This window comes from Nicotiana tabacum, chromosome 24, assembly GCF_000715075.1.
Source record: "Nicotiana tabacum cultivar K326 chromosome 24, ASM71507v2, whole genome shotgun sequence".
In the NCBI taxonomy this organism is placed as follows: Eukaryota; Viridiplantae; Streptophyta; class Magnoliopsida; order Solanales; family Solanaceae; genus Nicotiana; species Nicotiana tabacum.
The window spans coordinates 35,666,436-35,678,628 of NC_134103.1; the positions used below are offsets into that span (position 1 = coordinate 35,666,436).

Below are 12,193 nucleotides of genomic sequence, written 5' to 3' on the forward strand. Positions count from 1 at the left end.
CAAGTTCTATAATACAATACAGACCTACGCGAGGCCACAAAATACACATAACGACATCAAAACGATGAATCATACCTCAAATCAAAATCTATGAATATTGAAACTTCAAACTTCCACAACCGATGCCAAAACCTATCAAATCACGTCCGATTGACCTCAAATTTTGCACACAAGTCATATTCGACATTACGAACCTGCTCCAACTTTCGGAATCAGAATTCGACCCCAATATCAAAAAGTCCACTCCCGGTCAAACATTCCAAAATCCAACTTCCGCCATTTCAGGCGAAATTCTACTACGGACCTCCAAATCACGATCCGGATGCGCTCCTAAGTCCAAAATCACCCAATTGACCTACCGAAACCATCAAAACTCCATTCTGGGTTCAAATTCACAAAAAGTCAAACTTGGTCAACTCTCTCAATTTAAAGCTTCAACAATGAAATCCATTTTTCCAATTCGATTCTGAATAACCTGAAAATCAAAACCGACGATTCACATAAGTCATAATACATCATACGGATCTACTCATGCCCTCAATACAATGGTGTGTCACAAGATGCAGTTTACTTAAGGGCATTCCCCTTCACACTCAAAGACGATGCAAAATACTGGCGTCGAAGCTTGCCTAATGGATCGATTAGAACATGGAATGAGATGACCAAAATATTTCTTGAAAAATATTTCTCATCAGCTAAGACGGACAAATTTAGAAGAGAAATCCATAACTTCTGCCAGAACGAGACTGAAACTATATTTGAAGCTTGGGAGAGGTTTAAGGAGATAGTGCGAAAGTGTCAACATAGCGGTATTGAACTCTGGATGAAACTCCAGGATTTTTGGGATGGATTGACACAAGCTTCACGCAGAAAATTAAGCAATGCAGCTAGAGGCCCGTTGATGAAAAAGACTTCAGAGGATATAGTCACAATCCTAGATGAGATATCTGAGGATGCAAATCAGTGGCCCTCTGAAATTGCTGAAAGAAGAAGATCAACTGGTGTCACCAAGTTGACGCTAACACATATGTGCAGGTACAACTTGATGCCATGGCCAAGGAAATAAGGAAGATGACCTTAGCCTCGATACATAGTGAGCCCCATGCAGCGTGTGGTATATGTGGAAGAGGACACCCTACTCATAAGTGTCAAGCCCTAATCGAGAAAGTTAATGCTGTTGGGAATTATAACTTCAATGCAATGGGTCAGAAGCACCCCGGTTTTTCATGGAGTTTACCTGGGGGTAATGCAAACGCATGGCAACAAAACAATCATAGATTTCAAGGCCAAGGAGCTCTTGGTTTTGCGAATCAGTCGAGGTCGTAGTTCCAGCCTCAACATTCCAGTCAGCATGGGCTAGAAGATCTAATGAAGTCCTTCATTGTCAAGACAGATGAGAGATTATATGCTCATGGTTCATCTATCAAAGAACTTAGCACTGGTTTGCGAAACTTGGAAAAGCAAGTGGGATAAATTGTAATTGTATTATCTGAGAGAATCCCAGGTACTCTACCAGCTGACACTGAGAGAAATCCTAAGGAAACGGTGAATGATGTGATCTTGAGAAGCGGGCAAGTGTTGAAAGTTCCCGCCCCTGTCCAACAAAAGAGTGTACCTGAAAATGAAGTTGAAGAGCAGCTGAAAAATGAAGTTGATAAGAAGAAGAAAGGCAAGAAAGGAGCTGAGAAAAAGAAGAAGGAGGAAACTTCAAGCAGGGAGGAATCTAATGAGAGCGAGCATATGCCTGCTCTACCCTTTCCCCAAAAGTTATATAGAAAAAAAGCTGGACAAGCAGTTTGAGAAATTTCTAGAGATGCTGAGGCAGGTTAATGTAAACTTTCCATTCACAGAAGTGCTCTCACAAATGCCAGCCTATGCCAAATTCTTGAAGGAGATCCTTATAAAGAATAGGAAGATAGAAGAGACCTCAGTGGTCAAGCTCACAGAGCATTGCAGCGCAATCTTGCAAAACAAACTCCCATAAAAGTTTAGAGATCCAGGGAGTTTTACTATACCTTGCTCGTTAGACACTCTAAATTTTGATAAATCTTTATGTAATTTTGGTTCCTCAATTAATTTAATGCCTTTGTCTATATATAGGAAGCTGGAGAATGAGATTGGAGAGATAAGGTCCGCACCAATATCCTTGCAGCTGGCCGGCCAAACAATTTTGATACATGAGGGGATAGTTGAAGATGTCTTAGATCGGGTAGATAAGTTTGTATTTCCTGTAGATTTCATTGTAGTGAAGATGGAAAAGAACAAAGAGGTCCCTCTTATCTTAGGAAGAACATTCTTAGCGACGGGCAGAGCAATACACTACAAGAAATTTGATTTTTAACGACCACTTCATAATGAAGGGATATAAATTCGATCGTTATAAGTGTACTTATAGCAACTAAGTTTTTTTTTCCGGTCGTTGAAACTAATTATTAGCTCAATATTAACGAAGGGATAGTATTCGGCCCTTAAAATATAGCATAGCCCGTCGTTAAATAATTAATTAATAAAAAGTGACGCTAACTTTTCCCTCTTGTTTCCCAAACCCATGCCTGGATCCGCCAACCTCCCCAAAAAAAGAAGGAAAAAAATCCTAAGACTTCTCCAACGCCTCTGTTGTGAACACTTATTTTGGTAAACCTACAACTTCTTTTTCTTCTGCAACTGCGAAGTAAAATTCAGCGAAACTGTTGGTGTTCAAATGTTAATATCATCGTATTAGAGAAACTGTTGGTCACCTCCATTGATAACAACTGCTCATCTTTGAGTTTCTTCTCATGAAGGTAAGGTTCGAAATTGTACCCTTTTTATGTTAATTTTAGTTTAGATGAAACCTCAGTTCTAAACAAGAATATCCAGTGTTCACAAAGAAGAAGCTTTTCATGTATGTAATTTGCTAGTATTACTAGGCTAGTCCAAATTCCTTTTGGTTGAATAGGAAATTCCAGACTAATGTGAAAGACAGGAAGTAATACTAAATCTTTTGAAATGAACACTTGATAGGCAGAATTAGTTACAACCTATAAACCAAAAATATACAGAGGACAGGAGATAACTAACAATTTAAAAGAGAAAAAAAAGTAACATTCGTTCTATTGAAAACATACATGAAAAGAAGAACTGAGTTTTTAATATTCTATCAATAATATCTAGTGTTCACAAAGAAGAAACTTTTCAAAGAACCATTTACAAATTAAGAATAAAACTCTATCGTACACACCTGTTGAATATTAACATCTCTGCTGATAGAAAATAGGCTAAGAAAATTGTCCAAATGCATCTGGATTTCTCTGAAAATGCTTATTATATAAGTCTGTAGTTTGTAAAGAAGGTTGTTGTTGTTGTTGGTTCTACAGCCATGTAGTGCTACTCAATGAACCTTCTGTTACAAATTGTGCGTGATTTTTCACTGTACGGGTCTTAAGTTATTTGATGATTGTGGATTGAATTGCCTGGTAAAAATTGTGTATGCAAATATTCAGACCATTTGATGACTTCGGGATCAACATCTGATGTATACAAATATTAAGACCGTTTTAGATTCTTGGCTACACCACAAAGGCTTCTCCATCACCGTAGCATCTCATCCTTCGAGTGCTTTGGCTTCACTCCTCCAAAATTATCATTCAAATAACTCCCCATTTGTGTTCTTCTTTTTCCTTCTCTGCTTATATGCTACAAATATAAAAGTAATATATAGACAAACCCCCACTTACAAAAAAAAAGACAGCGCATTGAGAAAAATATTAACGCAAAGAAAGGAAAGTTAAATGGGCGTAAGAATAAGTTTCCAAGACATTGTTACACAATTTGGGGGAAGAATATATTTGCAGAAACAAAAGTAGGCATTGTTATCAAAGAAATTGTGTATAAAAATTGTGTACAGGTCTTTTTATGATTTCCCACAATCTGCAGCTCCCCATGAGAAGGCATTGTTATTCAAAGAAAGAACAGTTTCTTTGCAATTGATCAATACTAGCCATCTGATCGTTGTATTATTTCAATTTCTTGTTTATGGCCATTAGTGTAGCCTTTAATGGATCTGATATTTCTTCATTAGTTGTTTATTCTTTATTACTAAACTGGCATATATTTGTTATGTTAACAGATCAAATATTTGAAGTTCGAAGAAGCTACCCTTGAAAAAAGTGTAGAGCAAGTTGAAGTACAAGAGGTTTATATTTTGTTAGGGATGGTTCAAAGACACTGTACACATGCTGCAAAAAAAAATTCTCTTCTTAGGAATTATTAAAAATGATGTCATATGATTTAGATTGGTTTCCGGTAAATATGATATTTTAGTTCTTTGTATTAACAAAGATACCAAGTATTTTATTTATTTTAGAGTGTTGTTGGGTGTGTATGAAAGCATATAAATAATTATTTCTATACATCTAATTCAAATTTTTGTTATTATATTTAGTACAATTTTACATTAGCAAAGAAAAATATGGTCATTGAAACTCTTTAATGATAAGTTTCTCAAACAGATAAATGGGAATTAACAAAGATAAATTTGGTTCTTAAAAGTAATATAAATAACGAAGGGAATATCGGTCACTAAAAGCACTTCTAATGACTGAATTAGTTGTTGTCATTAAAGACTTTTAACGACTGGATAACAATTTAACAAAGGAAAAATTCGGTCATTAAAAAGGATGTATAACGACCGGAAATTATGTCGTCACTAAAGGATCTTTAATGACCGTATTGTAATCCGGTCGTTAACTTTCAACGTCGGGGCTTTTAACAACTGGTGACGACCGGATTTTGTATGGTCGTTATTAACTTATAACGACCGTATTTGAACTTTTAACAACCAGATTTTCCTTCGCTAAAGGCCTATTTTATTGTAGTGATATTAGACATACATGATTGAAAGCTCATGCTTAGAGTGGATGAGGAGACGGTGACTTTTGAGATGAATGTGGAGATGGGGGTTAGAAAGGAGAAGCCAGCTGCAAGTGTAGAGTAGAGAGTGAAAAGCTCGAAAGGGAAGGTCCCAGTGATTGAGAAAGACAAGTGTGGGTGTACTCCAAGAAGGCTGAGAAGAAGTTGTTCACGTGGATGTGTGCACTAGTTCGGGCACGAAGAGTGGAGCCTGACTTTGACTCAGACCCCGACTAGAGATTCAGGGAAGTTTGCTCTACCTTATACTTTTTAATTGTGTGTCATGGGGGCATGCCACAACTTAAAGTGTAGGGTGGGGGATATATGTTGAATGTATATTAATTTGGAAAACCATAAAAAAATTTAAAAATTTTGATTTTTTCCGACGATGGATATCATTCGACGGTTTCTTGAGGGATTAAAGTCGAAAGAAAGAGACAAAAAGATTTTCTCTTGTTAGGTAGTGTATTAATTTCTCCTTGATTTTTCTTTGTGTCGCGGTTTTTTTCTAAGGGTTTTGATTGAACCGGGTGTAGTTAGTTTTGTTTATTATTATTTTTGTTAGGAGTAGGTACCTTGAGCTCTAATTTGAATCGAAGGCAACATCTATTGACTCTTTTATGCCTGGAGAATAGCGAGTGATCTAGTTGTGATGCTTAGGCTCGATTTTTGACTCTTGTAGAAGTACCTTAAATTGTATGTTCTTGACTTTGCTTGACTGCTTTGACTAGAGTGTCTTGATAATCCAATCTTGAGTGAGTTATGTGCCAGGTGTGTGTGATGTTTTTGTGTTATTCTTTGTTTTACATTTGATGTCTAAAACTTGCCCCGTGAGTTTGCAAAGCGAAATAGTAATTTTATTCAGTCTTGGAAGTGATATAGTCATTTATTTGTTAAGCCAATGATATGCGTTTACCCACAAATTGTTATGTATCATAGTTAACCCCGTTGAGCATGTAATCATATTTTTTTGGTAACCACTTTACAAGCCTTACCCAGTTGGTTGAATTAGCCATCTATTTAAATTATTTACCTCTCGTGAGCCCTTGAAAATGTATGAACTTTGTAAAAGTTGAAGTGTGGGGTGGGTGGGTTGGATTTTGAGTGGGGCTAATGAAATAAGGAGAAAGGTGCACTGTTTTAAAAAAGTAAGAGCCACTTAAATTAAAAAAGAAAAAAAATACATAGTGTATTGTTGTAAAAATTATTCATTGATAAGTGGTAACTCTTGATGTATTTGTACTTAAAGAAGTTGGGAGTTAATGTAAATTAATGTGAAGGTGGAGTATTGGTTTGACATAAGTGTGGGGTGTTAACAATGAGATGTATGTATTAAAGTTCTTAGGGAGGTGTAGTCACTCTTATATCTTAATGTATCCTACTCGTCCCACAGCTTACATTACAACCAATTATGGTCCAACTTGATCCTTGACTGAATGAGCTCAATTAGTAGAGTAGTACACTACGGGCAAGCCTATGGTTCTTCGCTTGTGGCATATGAATGTTATTTCTGAGAGTGAGTGAATTATGTCTATCTTGAGTTCCTAGTTGTTCTTAATGTATATTGTGTGTGAAACTACTCTATTTTGTTGTGAGGGCACTTGATACATGAAGAAAAGGTAATGCTTGACCTTTATGTTGGAGTAAGTGAGCGGGTTATAAATAATGCATAGTGCTTTTGAGTCAAATCCTGAGGCTAGGATGTTACACTATTGTGCTTAATCGATTTTAAATATTCTTGGTGTGATGAGTTATGTGAGTTGTTTAAAAATGGCCGTGTCATTATAAAGTGTAGTTTGATTGCTCGGGGACGAGCAATGGTTTAAGTGTAAGGTGTTGATGATAGTCTATAATTGCGTATTTTAGTTTCTTATCGCACTCTAATTTACTGCACTTTAATTGAGTTTGAGCGTTAATTGCTAGTGCTTTGCATTAATTATGTGGTTTATACCTTGTGGGAGTGATCCCGAGCTATGTAGATGTTATGGAATGAATTCAAGCTATTCTGGAGCTTTGAAGTCTGAGTAAAAGCTCAAGGATTAAGTTGAGATCGTGTTCGGAGATCAAGGGACAATCGTGCACTTAACGAGAGAAAGGGAGAATCGAGCAGGACGCCACCCAGGTGCACGAGCGCGCACTGGGCGTGCAAGTGAGGCAGAATACCATCCAAAGTGCGCGGCCATATGCACGAGCACACTCCGAGGTTCACGGCCGCGCACGTCCTATTCCGGGAAAGTCCTATTTCCCAAAGGAGAAGGTGTGTTCGTTTGGGCCCGACCCTACTTGGTATATATACATGAAAAAACTGTATTTTGGGACTTTTGACATACTTTGGACCTAAGGAGGCTAAGAAGAGGTGGGAGAAGGAAGAGCACAAAGGATTTCATCATTCAATCCTCACTCAAGACAAGAGTTTGGATCGGTGTATGTTTTCCTTTAACTTAAACTTATTTGTGATGAATTACTCCATATCTATGGAGTAGTTCTCTTTGGGGATTGATGGATTTGAGAATTGTTTGTGGATATTAACTCTAGTTTTTATATATTGGATCATTTTGGGTGTTTTAATTGTTGCATCTATTTTCACATGTTCATATAATCGAAGGAGGCATAACTTATGATTTTTTGCATTATCTTGTTGGTTGAATTCATTGATTCTTCATAGTAATCGAAAGAGGCTAGTTGAATATTGTTTAGACCTAGTTAGGAGGATAATCGGAAGAGGTTCTCCTAAAGACCAATCCACTATGAATTCCTGCATATCTTCACCGAACTTAACTTAGTTCATCTTGTGAGGTTGAGACTTACTCGAGAGAGGAGTTTCTACTGAACGTTTGAACTAATAATTGAGTGAATTCGAGAGACTCACTTGAACCTTATAAGTGAATCGACTAGAGTTAAATCTCACACAAGTATCTTGCACCTATCCAATCAACCCCTATTTTCTCCCATTGATATCTTCTTTGCTTACTCTTGTTGCGATTGTCATTAACCAATAGTTTAAACTTTTAGTTAATTTTAGTTTTAATCACACAAATCTAAATTGTCTATCATCTTGGATAACAATTAAACTACAAGCTACAAAAATATTGTTTAAATCCAATCCCTGTGGATACGATATTTTTCTATACTATATTCGACTAGCGAGCATATTTAAGTGTGTGTTTTGCGCTCGTCACTAGCATATAATATATGAGAGTATTTCAGCGCGCGAGGTAAGTAGTTTTGCTTTTCAAATTTTAAGCCTTTTATTCTATTTAGTATGAATTGATAATCCGAGCTTTTAGGATGTAAGTCAGTCATTGGGAACCCTAGATATTTTTCAATATTAGTTGTAGATCTAATATGAAGAGAAGAGGTTTATTGTTCCTTTAATTGTGGAGACACATTTTTTTCATTTAGAGAAATTAATTCTTTGACCTGATTGGCTAATAATATAGTCAAAAACAACTATCGGAATCGTAAGAATAATAATACTAATAGTGTTCCATTAAAAGGTTTTAGAATTTTTATTCCCCAGATGCTCCTTATATTTACACTCCGACCGTCGAGCTTCTAGTCTATACCAACCTCCCTAATGTTTCAAGGTTCTGGATTCAACTCTAGTTGTACCTCATCCTAGTAGGTGTATGTGTTATTAGGACAGCTAAACTTATTCTGATTTAATGTGCATCCGCTCCTGTTTGAGCTTATTTAGTAGAAAGCTAATTTTCTTCTCCTGCTTTAACCTGCGCTTATCCGAACAAACTCTAGCATGAAAAATCATCATTGTTTATATATATTAAATATAAATAATTATAATTAAGTATGCACAAAATTTGCGAGCACTTGTTGCACAAATAAAAAGTTCATTTGATGCACGACCCATATTAAACTCATATATTGGTAGATTTTTTCTTCTTATTTTATCCACCGATGATTCTGCTTGGAGCATCCATGTCATTAAAATTGTGTCCTCCATTATCGCTCTTCAGTATATGCCTAATATTACATATCTTTAGATTAGACACAATACAAAAGCAAAAATTTTATTGTGGTTGGTTGCAGAGGGTTTTCGAATTTCACTGATGAGAAATCAGATGAATGGCTGACTTCTAGTCGAAATAAGTTGACCTAAAGTTTTAGAAAATTCCATCTAATGTATAGTTATATAATTCTTGTGACAATCAGGGTTACTTAATGACCGGTGCCTTCCATGCCCCAACTCTGAAAGAAATTGGGCGAAGTGCAGCAATAGCCTCCGTTAAGTCCGTTATTTAAAATATGAGTGCTCCTATTTGGCCACACTCATAATGGCCCAACGATGACCACACCCAGAAATACCCTTAAAACTCTTGATTCATATTTGGCTTAATAACCATTATCTCCCTCCAAAATATTTTCCTCCCAAATAAACTAATAACTATTGATTATCCCAAAATATTGATCCCATAAAATCATCAATCTCTAATGGGAAGATCAAAAGTCTTCGTATATATACATATAATGTTATATATTTTTTTAAAAATAAAATTTATACGGATAAAAAAATCAAAAGTCTTCGTATGTATACGTATATTATTTTTCGAAAATTATACGGTATATAAATTCGAGTAACCTTGAATCCTAAGTAGCAATTTGGATTATGAAATATTAATGAATTAAATTATGTATTTTGCATATTTAGTCCCCTTTTAATAATCAATAGCTATTGAGTAAGGATTTATTCATATGGCATATGTTAATTACATCATTGGGATTCATAGTAATATTGATCGTTTATATAATAGCCAATTAATAATTTCATTCATTAAGGTCATACGTATCGGCCACTAGTTATTCATAGCAACCATATAAGTCCATTGATTAAGGTTACAGTCATATGGCCTATGTTAATTACATCGTTGTGATTCATAGTTATATTGACCGATTATATAATAACCAATATATAATTTCATTCATTAAGATCATGCGTATCGGCCACTAGTTATTCATAGAAACCATATAAGTCCATTGACTAGGGTTATAGTCATATGGCCTATGCTAATTACATCGATGTGATTCATTGTTATATTGATCGTTTATATAATAGCCAATATATAATTTCATTCATTAAGGTCATACGTATCGGCTACTAGTTATTCATAGCAACCATATAAGTCCATTGATTAAGATTATAGTCATATGGCCTATGCTAATTACATCGTTGTGATTCATAGTTATATTGACCGTTTATATAATAGCCAATATATAATTTCATGATTAAGGTCATACATTCGGCATATAGTTATTCATAGTAACCATATAAGTCCATTGACTAAGGTTATAGTCATATGGCCTATGCTAATTACATCGTTGTGATTCATAGTTATATTGACTATTCATATAATAGCCAATATATAATTTCATTCATCAAGGTCATACGTATTGGCCACTAGTTATTCATAACAACTATATAAGTCCATTGACTAAGGTTTTATTCGTATGGCCTATGCTAATTACATCGTTGTGATTCATAGTTATATTGACCGTTTATATAATAGCTAATTAATAATTTCATTCATTAAGGTCATACCTATCGGCCACTAGTTATTCATAGCAACCATATAAGTTCATTGACTAAGGTTTTATTCATATGGCCTATGCTAATTATATCATTGTGATTCATAGTTATATTGACCGTTTATATAATAGCCAATATATAATTTCATTCATTAAGGTCATACGTATCGGCCACTAGTTATTCATAGCAACCATATATGTCCATTGACTAAGGTTATAGTCATATGGCCTATGCTAACTACATCGCTGTGATTCATAGTTATATTGACCGTTTATATAATAGCCAATATATATGTTCATTCATTAATGTAACGATCCGATCGTTCATTTTGGGCATTTATGCTCTTTTCTATTATTTGAAGTCTTGAATACCTTCATACGATGTATTATGACTTGTGTGAATTATCGATTGTGATTTTCAGGTATTTCGGAGTTAGTTTAGAAGAATGAAATCCAAGGCTTCAAAGCTTAGGTTAAAATAGTAATCGGATATCAACTTATATGTAAACGACCCCGGAATAGAGTTTTGATGATTCTAATAGGTTCGTATTGTAATTTTGGACTTAGGAGTGTGTCCGAAAAATTATTTGGAAGCCCGTAGCTAAATTAGGCTTGAAATGGCTAAAATAGAAATTTAAGTTTGGAAGTTTGACCGGGGAGTTGACTTTTTGATATCGGGATCGGAATCTGACTTTGAAAATTGGAATAGGTCTGTTATATCATTTATGACTTGTGTGCAAAATTTGAGGTCAATCGGATTTGATTCGATAGGTTTCGGCATCGAATGTAGATGTTGGAATTTCTTAGTTTCATTAAGCTTGAATTGGGGCATGATTCGTGGGTTTAGCGTTGTTTGATGTGATTTGAGGCTTCGACTAAGTTTGTATGATGTTTTAGGACTTGTTGGTATATTTAGTTGAGGTCCCGAGGGGCTCGGGTGAGTTTCGGCGTGGTTTCGGACCATTTCTAGGCCATTTTTAATTGCTTGTTTCTGTCCACAGAGGTGTGCATCGCGATCATGAATATTTGGTCGTGAGCGTTCGCGAAGAGCAAACAGCAGTTTCGGGCCTTGTGAATCGCGATCGCGGAAGCTCTTTCGCGATCGTGTAGAACAAAATCTCTGCTGCACTGACCCGATTTTGGAAGCTTATATCTCGTAATCTATAAGGAATTTGGAGATAATCCAAAAATGAAAATTGTAGACCTTGATGTCTAGTTTACAGAAAGTAAAACCATTTTTCATTTAGCATTTTGTCAAAATGTTATTACCATTATACTAGAGGTTGTATGGAAGAGATGGGGAGTTTGTTCTTCGCGATCGGGAGTGGCTTTCCGAGATCGCGAAGGGAAAATTTTGGGCTGGAAATTTTTGTGCTTCGTGATCGCGAAGAGTAAATGCCTCGACAGAAGCTATATTTTGAGGTTTTGGCTATTTTAACACATTTGAAGCTATGGAGCTCGGATTGAAGCGATTTTTTAGGCGATTTTCACTATATGGATTGGGGTAAGTGATTCTAACTCAGTTTTGGTTAAATTATATAAATCTATTATTATTTTTATCAACATATTAGTGTGTTGGGTTGAAAATAGTAGAAAATTTAATAGACTTTAATTTGAATATTTGAGGGTCGAGTTGATGTCGGAATTTGATAAAATTGGTATGGTTGGATTCGTGTTTGAATGAGCATTCATATTTTGTAAATTTTGTCGGGTTTTGAGACGTGGGCCCCACGGGCAATTTTTGAGTTAATTTCGGATTTTT

The 12,193-nt window shown here is 35.5% G+C and overlaps 1 non-coding gene across 1 annotated transcript; it reads right to left on the reverse strand.

Annotated features, from left to right (window-relative positions):
- Positions 1 to 706: 706 nt before the first annotated feature.
- On the reverse strand, positions 707 to 813 carry LOC142178688 (small nucleolar RNA R71). The gene has a single exon (XR_012706955.1). It is a non-coding gene; the product is annotated as a small nucleolar RNA R71 (small nucleolar RNA).
- Between the last annotated feature and the right edge of the window lie 11,380 nt (positions 814 to 12,193).